Source organism: Dreissena polymorpha, chromosome 12 (genome assembly GCF_020536995.1).
Source record: "Dreissena polymorpha isolate Duluth1 chromosome 12, UMN_Dpol_1.0, whole genome shotgun sequence".
Taxonomy (NCBI): domain Eukaryota; kingdom Metazoa; phylum Mollusca; class Bivalvia; order Myida; family Dreissenidae; genus Dreissena; species Dreissena polymorpha.
The window spans coordinates 38,181,844-38,192,997 of NC_068366.1; the positions used below are offsets into that span (position 1 = coordinate 38,181,844).

Here is an 11,154-nt window from a genome sequence, read left to right on the forward strand (position 1 = left end):
TATACTTACATGTACCCCGGGTACGGTAAATATACTAAAACGTACGCGGGAAATTTAAAGCTGAATCGGTCGTTGTCGGCTATTTTTATGTCCCCCACTATAGTAGCGGGGGACATATTGTTTTTGCCCTGTCTGTTGGTCTGTCTGTCTGTTGGTCTGTCTGTTTGCGCCAACTTAAACATTTTGCAATAACTTTTGCTATATTGAAGATAGCAACTTCATATTTGGCATGCTTGTGTATCTCATGAAGCTGCACATTTTGAGTGGTGAAAGGTCAAGGTCATTCTTTAAGGTCAGAGGTCAAATATATGTGGCCAAAATCGCTCATTTTATGAATACTTTTGCATTATTGAAGATAGCAACTTGATATTTGGCATGCATGTGTATCTCATGGAGCTGCACATTTTGAGTGGTGAAAGGTCAAGGTCATCCTTCAAGGTCAGAGGTCAAATATATGAGGCCCAAATCGCTTATTTTATAAATACTTTTGCAATATTGAAGATAGCAATTTGATATTTGGCATGCATGTGTATCTCATGGAGCTGCACATTTTGAGTGGTGAAAGGTCAAGGTCAAGGTCATCCTTCAAGGTCAGAGGTCAAATATATGTGGCCCAAATTGCTTATTTTATGAATACTTTTGCAATATTGAAGATAGCAACTTGATATTTGGCATGCATGTGTATCTCATGGAGCCTCACATTTTGAGTGGTGAAAGGTCAAGGTCATCCTTCACAAGGTCAAGGTCATCCTTCAAGGTCAAACGTCATATAGGGGGACATTGTGTTTCACGAAGATAGCAACTTGATATTTGGCATGCATGTGTATCTCATGGAGCTGCACATTTTGAGTGGTGAAAGGTCAAGGTCATCCTTCACAAGGTCAAGGTCATCCTTCAAGGTCAAACGTCATATAGGGGGACATTGTGTTTCACAAACACATCTTGTTTTTAATTAAATATATTCACATTTATGTCAATTTTCTGTAAAATGGCCTCTATATTATCGAAACTCATACTCACAAAGCATGTTGAGGCAGTTTTTTTTAAATAGAAGTTTGTTTAAGATAATCGGTAGCGCGTTTTACGACATAGGATTTTAGGCGGGAATACAACTCGAGTACAGTCTAATATCGACCGGGTACGATTTAGTATATTTACCGTACCCGGGGTACATGTAAGTATACTTAAGAGTACCCAGGATACACGTAAGTAGTACCCGAGTCGACAATGACCAATGGAGTCCATATTAAGGGATTAATTATGTCATGCCTGGGGTCGGGCAGCTTCCTGTACTTTGTCCGGAGTATTAGTCTTTAACTATATCACCTATTCACATGAAACTTCATATATGCATATATGGATAGATCTCACTGATGAGAAGTTCAGTGCACAAGAACTATAGCTATAGCCCCTTCATTACTTTATTTATCTCACTTTTTTATTGTCCGGGTCATAACGTAATTACAATAAGACCCATTTACATCAAACTTCGAACAAAGGTAGGTTGTGGTGTATAGAAGTGCGGCGTTCAACAATCATAAGTCGAGAACTCTGGCTTGCATATTTCACAATTCTATGCCTTTGTTGGTTTCACATTTTTTCTTGGTTTCCTGTTTTCCTGAAACTACTAGTTCATGATTGAAAATTAAGTTTTTATTACATTTAGAAAGGAAATCATACTGCTTATATGGGTTATATCAAATATTTCAGTTGTGTGTGGTATTTTGTATTTTATACACAATAATGAAAAGTGATATAAGTCCTTGGTGTTATATGTCTGTTTGTTTAGAGGGAAAAAGACAGCACAGGAACTAACGTCTGGGATATCATATCCTTATCAGAAAACAAAACAGTTAATAACTGAAACTGCAAATATAACTCAAATGTATTTAAACATCATCGATTCTATTGGAGAAGTGGTGTTGTGTCCCATATTTGAAACTAGCCAGTACAGTATGTTTCAAGAAGACTACCGCATGTCTCTGCTAATAACGCTACCAGTGCACGGTGTTGTGAAAGATAAAAAACAAACAACTACAATAACAAAACAATGAACCTAACACACTGCCCTATTCAGGCATTTTGTGTAAAAACACAACTTGTGGAATGTAACTGGTACACTAAGGTACGACATTGCACCGAAAATGTTTGCAAGCTAAATTTCTAGGAAAAAAAAACCTCCAAAACTGTTACACGGGAATAAACAGCAAAAGAAATACAATTCCGAATGACAATAATTATGCTTCCAATGTTATTGTCTTTCTGGATTGTATATATCATCACAGTAATGGATAAAAGCAACGTTTGGATTATCAAAAGGTAAATGCAATATATTTTCGAGACAAGTCACTTTATATATACAGTGAGTGTTGCAAAATTATGGTCGGAACGTTTTATATTCATCTATACAGAAATATCGGGGTCTAATCTTTTACCAAAAGGACATTATATTCAACGTAAATTTTGGTACTGATTTAAGAAAACTCAAAAATTATTATTTGATTCAGACACCTTAAAAAGAAAACATCAATTATTTAATTAAGTTTGGTGTCTTTATACAATGTAATATATTGCTATGTGTATAAACTGTTAAATGAATTGTGATTCCTACCCCCCCCCCCCGTAAAAGTCCCATTGGGGTTCTTTTTAAATGGGAGTTAGACGGGGGTCCCCCGTCAAACGCCCGTTGGATTTTATTGACAATGGGGGATTGACGGGGTCCCCCATCAAACCTCCCACGGATGTTTAATGGAAATGGGAGTTTCACAGGAGCTCCCGTAAAACTCCAACGGGGGAAGAAAATCTACAAACACTTTATTTTCTTATTTAAGTACTTATTTCTTACAATTATGACTTCAGCATGTGTATTGGTAAACATTTAAACAGAAAACAAAGCATAACATTTAAATTACATTTTTTGTAAAATATAGGTAAAATTCTCCCGTCTGGAAAAATCTCCCGTTGGAAAATTGCAATTCTTAACGGGGGAACTAAAACCCCGTTGGGATCCCACGGGGGATGGCAACTTTATCATCAAATAACTCTACTTTCTAAAAACATTTTAACTCTTTTTTTTCAATTATATGTATGTACACAATGCCCCCTACAAATATGCAAAATATCATAACAATTGTTCAATAAATAAAAAAAAATAAGTTTGCAAATAATCTGGATTTGCAAACTTAATCTGGATACTGTTCAATGCCACAACAAAGCTGGTCTTCATCATGGTCTATTAAATGGACAATTCTTGCAAACACACCATCATGGTTAGCTTGAGGATGGTCCAAGCTGGGCCAGGACAGGCTGTCAGTGATAACTGCTGACTGTCTGGCAGCAATTTCCTTCAACAGCTCCTATGCTTCCGTATAAGTAAGGTGGTCTATGATATCCTAGTAAAGACATTTCTGCATTTAACAATAAATGTTTTGAACATAAAGCTAAGAATTTTGACACAAGATGTAGCTACATGTATATATATAATTTTTTATTTTTCATGACACCATTTTTAAACATTCCTGTCAGTTTTTTTGTAAAATTTCAATATTCACCTAGTGTAGTGTAGGATCATTTTTTAAATTCTTTGCTCATGTAGCAACACAGTTTTACATACAAAGACTTTGTTTTATATATCAACAATTAGTGCGTTGAACTGTGGTTTTTTCTGTTTCCATTCAAGATTATTGTGAAATGACATATATTTTTTCAATGAAATCACAACTTGCCTGAATATCTGAAAACATTATCTACAAACTATTTCAATATTCTCAAATGAAATCAACAGAAAAAAATGCAGCTAAATAAGTATACCTTTTCTGTTTCTTGTACCAAAGTGACAAAATCCAGTGATCCCTTCTTCATAAACTTCTTGGTTTAATTATGGTTGTATTCTATTGAAAAAGTAAATACACAATTTTAACCACTTTTTAAAACTATTTATGGTCTCTATTAAAAAAGTGAGTTGTAAATATGTGGTATTATTATCTAATAAGTTTTCTTCAACATTCAGGAAATCAAATCTTTAGGATATTCAAAACAATTGAAAAAAGAGGAATATCCAGAATATTCTTGGCTTTTACAAATATAATGATACATGCATTTCAGATGACCTGTATTTGATTTATTCAAAATACAATGTACTGTTGAAATAAACATTTATCAAAATATATACGTGCTTTGCTAAATTAACAAAGAATATAAAGATAAAATACTTTAAATAAAGAAACAATAAGATGCACGAAAATAAATTGGGGCGAGTTGTCTCTTGGTTGGAGCGAGTGACCATATCTTTGGCGCGAGTTTGTTTTGGGGCAAGTTGGTATTGGGGCGAGTTGTCTGGCGCCCGCTACATGCATTTGATGCCATGAATTACTAAACTGTGTTACTATTTTCAAAAATATTTTGGTTATTCAGTTTATTTATAAAATAGCTGTGCAGAAGAAACTGATATAAATTCATTAACTATGAGTTTTGGGTTTAAATTAATAAACTACCGGTACCATTCAAATGCATTTTAGTTAATAATAAATGTCATTGTCATATAACACACAATAATGAATATGTCAATAAATGCACAGCATCTTGAATTGCCTGCCAACAAATAATGTTGTCAGCTATGAGGAAAGAAAAAGATACTGTAATGTTTAAATGATCTCAGTACTCCAAGGCTAATGATAAATTAAATTTATTTGCGCGAATACTAAAGTTAATTCTGTATTCAACTTGGTTTTTAATTTTGGTCTCTGTCTGTAACTAAAGTGTAAACAAGAGAATCAGTATTTACGCGTTCTGTGATGTATATGCATATACTTATGTAACGAAAACGAATCATTTGATCAGTTAGACTATTTTAACCTACTTTTATATAAAAAAATCATACGCACTATTGAGTTTTACAATAAAAAAACATATTTTACCTTCTTCTTCCGTGTTTGACAATACAGATTCCGCCATATTTGTTGTTGTTGGTGTTGTCACAATGCGTGTTTATATTTAAATTTATATTTAAAATCTATATTTAGTCGGGGAAAAAAACGATCCAAGGGTCAGTGGTTCGAGCCTTGGTGCGGCTTACTTTTTTCTTTCTTATTTTAACTTTATTTTTGTTTTATACTGGAGCACGTTATTTACGATGTTTAAATTTATCAATTTAAAGCATTAAATGAAAAACTAAAAAAAAATGCAATTTAAGTGTGAACAAGCCCCTTTAAAAATCGCAACAATTGGAATTCCTAACAATTGAGCTTCTAACCGATTACTATTCAATTAAATACTGTTTCAAATATTATAAAAAGTGAAAATGTAAAATAAGACAGTTGGGATGTCAATCTTAACGTTATAAACTGATTCGTTCAGGAATTTGCATTTTGTGACATTTGTGGATTGAGGTTTGTACTGTATTGCTATACAATTCGGTGATTTATAACATAAATTTTGTGATATAAAACTGTTTTATCAGCTTACAAGGAATATGTGAGCAATAAATTAAGTTATTAAGAAAATCTATGAACGTTTTCATAATTTGTCAAATATTATAGATAAATTGTGTTTATAGTTATTATACAGATGAATTATTGTATTAAGAAATGCGAGTATTTGGCTGAATGACCGTCTAATTGCGTTTAACACTTACCTTCATCGTCATCGTCAATATCTAGAAATCGTTCGTTCTCGTCAATATGTATAAGTCGTCTTAACATGGCCATTTTATCTATTGTTTCTTCTGAAAATCCACCATTAGCTCCTTTAATTTAAACAATCTTAATCAGTTCAGTTGTAACATTTATTATCACATTATATGCAGTTGCAAATGACACAGCCTGATGATATCAACATGGATTGGTGTGTTTTTAACATTTCATATACAAAATGGTTCTAGATGAAATATTGAATAATAACCTTTAAACATACATTAAATCAAAGAAAAACAAGCAGGAAAATGCCTCTTGTCTTCCAATTGAACATAATACAAATCAAATAGCGTCCGTTAATGAAAACACACAAATAGCAGACTGCAGTCTTAATGAAATGTTGGGTTTAAATAAGTCAAATGTATACAATCAACAAAGACCCCCTCTATGAAATACAATTAACTTTAAAAGATCGAAACAATTGGAATTCCTTATAAAATGCTTCTAACCGATTATTAATTAAATAAAATACTGTTTCAAATGTTAAAGAATGTTAAAATGTGAAATAAGAAAGTCGGGATGTCAATATAGGTGGGATAAACAAATTCGTTCAGGTATTGTAATTTGTGGATTTAGGTTGTATTGAAATGCAATACAAATCGGCGATTTATAATATTGAGTTTGTGTTATAAAACTGTGTTATCAGTTTGCAAGGTATATGAGCTGCATTAAACAGCAATAAATTGAGCGAAACAAATACGCTGATTATAAGGCGGATACAAAAATTTGTGAAGAAAATCTACGTTTTCACCATTCGTCCCATATTATAGATATATTGAGTTAATGCAGATTTATTATTTTAGTAAGAATTATGTGTATTTGGCTGAATGACCGTCTAATTGCGTTTAACACTTACCTTCATCGTTATCGTCAGTATCTAGAAATCCTTCGTTTTGACAATATGTATACGTCGTGCTAACATGTGCATTTCATCTATTGTTTCTTCTGAACATCCACCAGTAGCTCCTTTACCCTAAACAATCTTAATAACCGGTAGTTGAGTTCAGTTGTTACATTTATGATCATATTATATCCTGTTGTAAGATGAATTATTTGCATTATTTTTTGGCATTTATATAAAGACAATATTACACACGAAATCATTAAGTTTACTACTTAATCTTTGGGGTTGTTAATCCTTAATCTGGAATATTTTTGCATACAAAACCAACGCAAGTCCAATAGAAATCACTTAGCAATCAGGAAAATGCTAAAATACAAATGAAATTACTCTATATATTTTAGTAAGCTTGAATAAGAAAAGATGATATAAATTAAAACGGTCGCCAAAATAAGCTCACGTTAGCCTGTTTGAAAGATGCACACTGCTTCTTATATATTACTCATAATTCGAACGCATGTATACGTTTTCGAACTTTGGCTTAATATAATGCAAGTAAATTGAATAGTTTACAAATTAAAAACTTTCAAATATAATTTATATAGGGAGAATATTGTTGGTGACTTTTGATAATATGATATATCAGACGAGTAGAATAGGATGATTCTTGCGAAGCACTATCACACGCAATATCGGACGAGTCTTATATAACATGTACCTCAAGCAAAGAAACACATTGTATTTATTATATTACAAGTTTCAAAACATTTGTTGAAAACTAGACATTTTACAAGTAAAATAAAACAAACCGCATTTATTCAGATGTTAATAGTACATCATGGTATGCAAATGACACAGCCTGATGACATCAACAATATCAGACAAGTCTTATATAACATGTACCTCAACAAAGAAACATGTATTGTATTTTTTATATCACTTGTTTCAAAACTTTTGTTAAAAACTATATATTTTACAAGTAAAATAAAACAAACCGCATTTATTCAGATGTTAATAGTACAACAGTGTATGCAGATGGCACAGCCTGATAACATCAACATGGATAAGTGGGTTTTAAACATTTCATACATAAAATGGTTCTAGATGAAAAAATAAGTAATAGCATTTAAACATATACTAATCAAAGAACAAGTAAGTGCCTCTTGTCTTCAAGTTATGCATACTAAAAATCAAATAGCGTCCGTTTATGAAAACACGCAGATAGCAGACTGCAGTCTTAATGGGCGGTTGGGTTTAAGTCGAATGTAAACAATCAACCAACACCAACCCTATGAAATACAATTGACTTTTTAAGATCGTAACAATTGGAATTCCTAACAATTGAGCTGCTAACCGATTATTTATTCAATTCAATTCTGTTTCGAATATTAAAGAATGTTAAAATGTAACATAAGAAAGTTGGGAAGTCAATTTGTGTGAGGACAACTGATTCGTTCAGGAATTGCATTTTGTGACATTTGTGGATTGTATATTGTGGATTAAGGTATGTATTGAATTACATTGGACAAGCAGACCCTGGTACGACTAAAAAATGACGACATCAATCATTCGTATTACATTCTCACAACCTATAACGTAGATGACTGAAAGCAATATTGTAAACACATTTGATCTGCACAAACATGTGTAACTAATGCCATGCAAGACGACGTGAATTATAGCATATTCCAAAAATCACTAAAGTTATCATTATTGATCATTTTGGAATTTTAAATGTGACCAGGTTCAAAAATATTGTAATCGATCACTTACTATCATCGCCATAAGATCGCGTTTCTGTGTCTTTAGTTTCTTCTATATCGACAGTAGTAGCTCCTTCTTCTGGTTTATATTTATTCAATTTATTATTGAAATCATTTATCGTTTGCTTACATGCATTTGCAATATATTAATGCTTTAATCAATTTAGAAATGAATATGAGCTCGTCATGGAATCGTTAAACAAAAGGCACCTTATCATTTCATATCATGTTTTTATGTAAATTATTAAGGTTAGTAAATGTAAATGTACATAGTAAGCTTATTTGTAATGATGTAAATACATATGTAAGTACATTGTAATATGCGATGATTTGAAGATAAGATTATATGTGAAATAAAACATCTTATAATGAATCGATTTTAATCGGATATTGAAAATAACTTTTCCCATTGACACAAAATTCATTTTAAACGTTTAATTTAAGATTACCTAAAACACAATCCTCTATGGGTCTAGTGTGTAGGTTAGATTTCGCCCCACATCCGCCATAGTATATCCAATGACTTTGTTGACGTTGTCCACAACTTCTACAGAACAATGTGTTACTGTAATAAAGTTGAATCGATTTCTAAGAAAATTCAAACATGTATATTTAACTATAAACCCAATGGAATTTCAGCTTCAACTTATTTTATAACACATATTCTTTTTTTGATGATTAAGGAATCAATTGCCAAAAAGCGTGAAACATCACAAAAGCAATACAAACATAAGACAAATGCGCAACTGACATATAAGTAAAACTGGAGTCATTGTCATGGAAGGGGAACTGAAAAGATTTGGGTTAAAGACTCAAAAATGCACATTTGCAAAAAAAATTACACAATAAAGAGGATTTAAAAACAAATTAACCTTATAGCATCACAATTCAAACATAATAACATCACAACATATAAATACAAGCAAATATATGTCAATTTATTAACCAGTCAATCACTCAATGTTTGGATCCAATCAATTGCAATACAAGTGTCACCTTTCTAGGAACTATCAAATGAAAATAAATTGAATGTTTGCCGTCTATGAAATCCACATCAAATAAAATTAATATCGTTTATATCACCTGTTTGGTCATTTTCCAACACATTACGCTCAATAAAAATAGCAGATAATAGTTAACACCCGACAGAAGGTATTATTGACAACTTCCGTTTTCAGTGTTTACTTAAGGTAAACGATACAACAAGTAATAAAAGTAGTTTCCGCTTCATTTTTATTAATGTTTTGAGGGTTTGTAATAATTAGATGTTTTTTAAGTGAACTAAGAACAACATTACATATTAAGACATTTAAATTTTGCAATTACAGCTACTTGTACATTTAGCTATGACCATGATCCTTCTGTCCATGCGTCCACAAGTTGAAACAGAAGGCCAATAACGCCAGTCTAAATTATTATAAATATTGAATATTTGACAATCGCATTGGTTTAAATAAAATCATTTTTGTTGGATGGCGATTATTTTACTATCATCAAAAGATGTCAAATAAATCTTATATTTGTATTATATTTGCACAAAACAAAAGCAAAAACAAAATAAACGAAGAATTACTACCTGCTCGCCATCTTTGTTAGCTATGACCCAAATGCTAGTGCTGATAACGTGAAAAGGTAGCATCGACAGCTTTGTTCGTTTTCGAAAACGGAAGAATTATTCCGACTTTTCGTAAATTATTACTTAAAGGAACATACTACCAAACGCTAGGCGTTAACTTTTTGTATACGTTGTTTAGAAGAAAAGTGTGCACATTTTTCTTAGCTACAATCGTTTGTAATATAAAGCAATGTATTTAATATCTTTTTGGAAGATGTAAGCTCAAATTAATCAACAAATTGGCTGGCATTTATATTATATAGTATACCTCCTACGAACAGGTGGTCGCTTACAACAATGTTTATATATACATGATTATTTAAATGTTCAGGGACTTAATCATAGATTATCAAACTGTTAAATTTTTAATTGTTAGTCATGAAATCTAAATAAATCTAGGACTTGGGGCCCCCGAAGCCACATGTCGCAATATGAAGGGATTTGAAAAAATGACCATTTTGGCAAGGTCAGTTTTGGACAACGAGAGAATGGTGTAAATACACTTTGTAGAGAAATATTATCCAATGTCATATACTACTGAGTAAACTGTGGTTTCCGAGACAGTGATTTTAGCCCTTTACTGTTGTAACTAGAGGCAACTTAAGGTTGTCCGATGCTTTGTCCGTCTGTTCGTATTTCCGTGTGTCAGTGAGTGTCCGTTCTTATCTTTACACTGAAACAGTTAACAAAACTTACCTAGTTTGAAGAAATTTTGTATGTTGCAAGAGATTCATACGGGGAATTACGCGTTATACCATTTTTATTGGCCTACATAAGTCGTGGTAGCTTTGGTTATGGAAAATAAATGAAAACTAAAATATGGACTCTCTTAAAACTCTGAAAAGTACTCATACTAGGTCGATGAAACAGACTATATTGATTGAGATCAAATTGTGAAATATGAACCCTTTTCAGTTTTTTCGTCATACATAAATTGTGGTTGCTATAATAAAAAATGTTATGGTTACAGAAACAATTGAAAACTATAACCTTGTTCCTGCAATAACTTCAAAAACACGTTTAACTTAGCTAAACTCAACAGTGTCTGTGTATAGAGGGAGAGCCAATCAGGGACATATGCACGTTATCTCATTCGTTCCTACTATGCGTCTTTCTGATATCTTATGATTCTGCAATAACTCAAAAAGAACTTAAGCTAGCATGATGGAACTCAATATGTTCATACTAGACCAAATGTGGAATATGTATGTTATTTCAGTTTGTGAGTTTTTGTCAAAAAAGTAT

At 32.1% G+C, this 11,154-nt stretch overlaps 2 long non-coding RNA genes across 3 annotated transcripts in view; both read right to left on the minus strand.

Annotated features, from left to right (window-relative positions):
* The window catches only part of LOC127852914 (uncharacterized), a 34,864-nt gene extending 29,907 nt beyond the window's left edge, over positions 1-4,957 (minus strand). The window contains exons 1-3 of one of the 2 annotated variants that reach the window (XR_008036355.1): positions 4,917-4,957; positions 3,811-3,890; positions 3,263-3,392 (exon numbers count right to left, since the gene is read on the minus strand). This is a non-coding gene — a long non-coding RNA (uncharacterized LOC127852914). Of the gene's footprint in view, positions 1-3,248; positions 3,393-3,810; positions 3,891-4,916 lie in introns of those variants that run through there. The other variant, XR_008036354.1, reaches the window with a different exon arrangement.
* The window catches only part of LOC127852919 (uncharacterized), a 50,900-nt gene extending 44,244 nt beyond the window's left edge, over positions 1-6,656 (minus strand). The window contains exons 1-2 of the long non-coding RNA XR_008036359.1: positions 6,547-6,656; positions 5,633-5,743 (exon numbers count right to left, since the gene is read on the minus strand). This is a non-coding gene — a long non-coding RNA (uncharacterized LOC127852919). The remainder of the gene's footprint in view (positions 1-5,632; positions 5,744-6,546) is intronic.
* Between the last annotated feature and the right edge of the window lie 4,498 nt (positions 6,657-11,154).